This window comes from Dermacentor silvarum, chromosome 2 (assembly GCF_013339745.2).
Source record: "Dermacentor silvarum isolate Dsil-2018 chromosome 2, BIME_Dsil_1.4, whole genome shotgun sequence".
Lineage (NCBI taxonomy): Eukaryota > Metazoa > Arthropoda > Arachnida > Ixodida > Ixodidae > Dermacentor > Dermacentor silvarum.
Window position 1 is genome coordinate 233558139 of NC_051155.1, and position 6000 is coordinate 233564138.

A 6000-nucleotide genomic window follows, 5' to 3' on the forward strand; every position below is an offset into this window, starting at 1 on the left:
TGCCGGTATATTGTGGATTCGGATTGGCATCGTTCTTGGAGAGCCAGAACGCCTTGAAGACGCGCCTGGTTAGCACCGTTCCGTCTGTCACAATGATTCTTTTCCTGATAAAACAGGACGTAAAAAACTACTGTAGCTTTATTATTACACAAAAAACATGTTTTGTTTAATTTTGAGGACACACTATTGGATGCACAATTCTATGAACCGTAAAAAGTATCAGCTGGCCGCTAAAGTTGGAGGGCAGACGACAAGATTCTCGCTCGCTTTGGAACAACTTGTCATCTGTTCTTGCTTTTCTTCGCTTGATGCTACATTGTAGGTGAGTAAACTTTATTGAGAGATGTAATATGGGTGAATGAAAGCCTTTTATGTAGATTTTATTTTAAGAACGCGTTATTTGTGTAGCCATATCCACGTTTTAGACGAAGCCTCATACAACACCAGCCAACACAAGCCTCGCAGACACATATCCCGTCATTCCCATGAGGGCACGGCAGCCCTTTAAGAAACTCGCATAGACGGTGCATGGCGCCAATTTACCCTCTAGGTGTTATAGTGAGAACCTCTATGTTCTGTAGTATCTCACCAGCTTGCAGAGTAGCGCGAAAGCGTCCAACGATCGGAATATACGGCAAATCAGTTCTGCGGAAGGCCGCGAGGTGGAGGAAGGTCGCAAAAAGAGAAAGTTTCATCTGAAAGCTACGAAATAAGTTTGTCAGAAAGAAATTGTCGCAGTTGAAGAAAAATTTCTGCTACTCGGGGGATCAAAAATAAAGTTCATTGCCTGCCTGCCTGTCGGGGGATCAAACCCGGGACCAACGCATTTCCGTGGTGGTTGATTTACCATCAGAGCTAACTAGAAGGCTAGCAGATCGCAGCGCGAGGGCGAACTAATCGCAAACTGTAAGCGCAGGAACGCTGAATATGGCGAATCGGTTCTTCGGAAGCCCCCAAGTAGCTAGAGGACTGTTCTTGAAAGCGAGAAATTGTGTTCCACCCGACTGTCACTCGGATGGATGAAAATTTCTCGCTTTTGTGGGAATGATAACTATCACATTTCAAACATGTCTCTCAGTCACGATTGCATCGACGAAGTCAGGACCTGCTTGAAAAAAAAAAGAAAGAAACGCTACGCCAAAATTTAGAGCTTTATAACCGCGAAATTGCAGTTAAGAATCTCAATAAATATGTGATAGGCGGCGCAAAGAGGTAGGTTTCACGGCCATGGTTTATTTAAACCGGCCAGCCATGGTGCCGATGGTTCTCGGGAGTGGCAAATAGATGCGGCCGCTCTGGCTGAGTGCGTGAGCGCAATCTTAGCTCACACTACACACACGTGAGTCGTCGTCTTGTTCTTCGGCTCAGGAGGCGGCAGTCACGCCGCAACAATATTCCGACCATGACCTCAGTATATATTTCGGGAGAGGAAAAGAAGAATCCTCAAGACACAGCAGGACTCGCTGGTCAGGACTTTGGGGACCGAGAATTCTCCGCATGATCCCTCTCCTCTGTAGGTGCTTCAAACCTTTAAACGAGAACAGCAGTTCCTGTGTTTGATCAGTTCAGTTTCTCTACAAAGAAGCATGAAAGAAAGAAGGGGACGAGCACCTTTTATGCTCGAATGCGAATGCCGCTGCTATCGATCCTCGACAGCCCCTGTCCGAGCTTGTTAAACGGACACCGAAGAAGACCATCGAGTTAAGCTGTATAAGCGGTTTACGCTTCTGCAATAGCAAAACGGCCACTCTTACCGTGGGAGGAGGCTTGGTGAGCCAGAAGAGACGCAGGAACGAAGGGCACGTGGCGTCGCCACTAAGCAGTTCCCGGCCCTCTTTACCATGACGTCATAGATTCTGACACCGTCTGCTCAGGCGTCCTGGCTGGTTTAATGGCTTGCGCTGACGTCATACTAGCCGAACTGTTGGTGAACCAGTACAGTGAGCAGCTGGTCCCATGGTATCTCGCGCTGCTTCAACACTCTAAAACACAGACGGTCGAGCAGGGGCCGCTCCTTAGCTTTCCTTCATTCATGGGAGCAGGTTACCCGCGGCAGGGAATATAATACACTGACTTCATCCTAGGCGCCATACCGGAGAACCATTACGGCAAGAAACTTCGTACGTGACGTCACGTGCAAGCTATCTTTATCAGTATATTAGAAACGCATTGCATTATCAAGGATCCTAAACGTTAAAGGAGCGCTGAACCACTTTTTATCGAAGTGGAGAAAGGCATTTGAAGTGGAGAAAGGCACTATTTCAGAAATACTTTGCCCCAAAAGTATTTCAATGAATTCAGCAGAAGCGAATTTATTGGAAATCAAACACGGCCTCCACTGTGCTCCCGTTCCTCTTTAACGTCTTGCACTGCGAAGGCTACGGCGGAGTGAGGCGTGGCCACAACGCTCCGCCTTTTAAATGTCACCGTGTAGGTCAGTTCAAATTTCATTTTGCATGCGACTTCCGATTTTGGTGCTATGGTGCCGTATGGGAATCCGCTTTGCTACGAAATAAAGATTACAGAAAAGAGTGAGGAACATGGCTTCTGTTGAAAAGAGAGCGTTTGAGAGAAAGGTGAATTCGTGCTCCACTCGCGAGCTCTACGCACCGTGTATGACAGCAAAACTTGGCTGAGATCTTCACAGCAGCTTATGCTACCCGCGGACTGCGTCATTTCACCAATCCCTAGGGATGGTTCAGGGTTACCAAGCAAGCTCTAGAAAATGCTTTCTTGTTCCAAAACGGTTCAAGTACGACAAACTACTTCGCAATCCGTGGCATCGAAGAGACATGCCAGTGCTAGGGATTAGGCGAGAAAATGAAAAAGGTGAAGCTTTTGCTCTATTTTATCCAGCAATAATCAACTCTTTGCCGTCGAGTACAAGCTAGGAAACGTTTGCACCCTTTTGGGATGATCTTTGTCCCCAAACAATAATCGTCATCGTTTTCTGCGTGCCATTCCGTTCCTGAATGCTGGGCGCCCGGTATTTCCAGGTAAAAGCGCAACGGGCGTTATCAGCGTGACATACCAGCCTTGACAGGAATGTAGCGAGCGCAGAATTTTCAAGAAGGGAACTGCAAGCAAGACAGATTACGATCACTGTTTGGGGAGAAAATACGCCCCAATGGGTGCAAAAATTTTTAGAGTGTACATGAAAATAAGGTTTCGAACACCATTTCACACAAAAGAAAATGAAAGCAACTTGTTCCCATTCATTTCTTACAATGTACATACTGTTATATTGGTAAGAAGAAAACAGTGAAATAATAAATGATTAGAATTAGTACGATTATTAATTATTAGGGAAATTATTATGCTGAACTCCCCACAACTGAAACCTCACTACAACATATCAAAAACAAAATCATGGGTTCTACATTGGGATTCCAGCGCTTCAATCAGAGTTTTTAGGCATCTAACTTAGCGTATCAAAAATTATGCGTTTGACGTTGTGGAGTTAAAAGTTCGCTTCACATAGACATCAATATGGGAGTTGAATCTGCGTAATTTGTTTAATGCTAAGCATTCTTCTCCGAATCCAGCCACTTTATGGTGGGCTAGCTTATCTCAGCGTTTTTGTGGGCCGATCGAGGTGACTGTTGCAGTCTGAAATTATGTGCCATTTGGTATGTGCACTGGGGCCACTGGGCTTGGGCCACTGGGTAAGTTCAGCGAGTTTTAGCTTGCTTCCGATCTGATATCTTGCCGTTACTAACATTTTGTCTTACATAATTTAAATATAAACCCTCTATAGCTTATAATCTGATCGTTACACAGCAGTTAAATTGATCATACAACCGTTCTCTGCAGATCACGAATGTTTCGCATTACGTAGACGTCAACTGCAGTTGAGTCTGCCAAATTTCTATTGACGCAGGTACGTGTCGAGATTGTGGAAAGGCTTTCTTTGTTCTGTGGTCGGCGTCTGCAGGCACGCTGTTCTCCGAGAGAACGGGCTGCATGAGTCGTGTCAGTGTAATGTAGTAGACTAATGACTAGGTCTCGGACACCATGTAACATGAAATCATATTGGTTCAAAGGCAGAATATTCGTTTATTGTTAGCAAGCAGTGAGCCTTAAAAAGCTGCCTTTGCAGATTGTGCCCAGATTTTGTTGGCATGCTGTTGAATTTTTTTTAAATTAAGGTTATCAAAACAGTAACAGCGTATAGCAAGCCGCCGAATGCACGGGATGTGGTGGTGTTAATATCTGAATTTTCGCAGGTTGTATAACATCTTGGTTGTTAACGAGAAGCAGATCTAAATTAATTGAGAAATACATTTGTATACCCTACATAGCTGGCATTCCTAGAGGTCGTATAACATTGGTATGACGACGACGACGTGTCGATGACGGCATGACGACAAAGGGATGAAGGTTGAGTAATGATGATGGTGTGAGAACAAAGGTATGGTGATATTGGGTTGACAACGTTGCAATCGCTATGACAAAATAATTACAATGGAATGACCACGACGGCATAATGGCGGCTTTGTGATGGCAACGAAATGTCGACAATGGCATGACGACGACAGAATTATCATTAATAGGCCCTCTGTGACAATAAAAGCATTCATTGGACCTCGGGCGAGTGTAAGTTTTCGCGAAAAGAAGCCCTATCTTCCCGCTGATTGGCCGCCGAGTTACGCGACCGAAATCCCTCCTTTTCCAGCGAGAATATCATTCCCTTGTCCCAGGTGGGCACAGCGTTGTTGAGCGTATACCATTGTTTTTTTCTTAGCGGTGCTGTCTTCTTTCTGACAGGCGGAAATACCCTCAAAGCTCTCACAACGGGCCGACAAATGGCGTCAGTGACGATCTACGTGGCTGCTGCATTACACTGATAATGCAGCCTCCGTTTTCCACAGAGCGGAAACTCTGTGCATAGCATTTTTTTTTTTGTACGAGAGGAACATTCTCTATCGCCGCATAGCAGCTATCACCTAAAGATAATGTTGTCGACCGGATGTCCTTGCTTCTCGGGTGATGCCACACTCAATAGATCTTTCGTACGAGGACGGGCAATTGATGTCAGCGTTCGACCAAGCACCATGACACACACACAATGTTCGGGATGTTAGTTCCTCGTCGGTTATCTTAAGTTTGTTCTCTCGAGCTACTCGAAGCACAAATTAATAGAAACAAAGCTTGTAATATCTATCTCGCTGTTAAAATTGGCTAGCAAGGGCTATACCACTCCCTAATATGCAAGGGAAGAATCCCGTGCCACACCAAATTGCCTTTCGGTGGAAGGTTAGTCGTAACAGAGCTCACATCTGAGCTCCCGTGCATTACATACCACCACGAGCCACCTTAATTCGCACTATATCAGATGTTTCTTTGCACTATGTCCGGCTGCTTTGAAAGCTGTACTATCTACAGAATTGGGCCCATTTTTTAGACAAAATTAGCGCGTCCTTGCGCGTGCCCTTCCTCTGAGCTTGGCCCCAACTACACAAATAAATGCGGCGCATTGCTGAGTTTTTGTACTGAGTACGGAGTTTCTGGCTTAATGTATTCGAGCAACACTGAATGACAGCCAACAAGCGTCATTTGTTAGTTTAGAGCAGGAACACAGGACGAGGAAGAATTATAAAACGCGCCTAAATTTATTTTGAAAGCACGTTAAGGGGAGACAGACCAACGCAAGAACTCTGGCTGCATGCAGTGGTATCACACACGTAATGCAAAGCAACTACAATGCATATCTATGGCTAACATACGACAAGAGCTGCCTGTACAAATTTGGAAAGGCGGCAGCACAAAAAGATACGGATGGAGACGAGATGACCAGAACGAGTCCGTCCGTGTCTCTTTGCGCTGCTGCTTTCTCGAATATGTACCAACACGCCTATTTCGCCGCTGCCTGTACAATTTACAAACAAAGCCCTAGGTGACTTGTGGTAATGCCCACTTCGCCTTTTCTGCCGGTTGTTGCCGTAAAAGTGCCCGCAAAAGATTTTTTTATTGATAACGCTTATTCGTGTTGTATTGTGC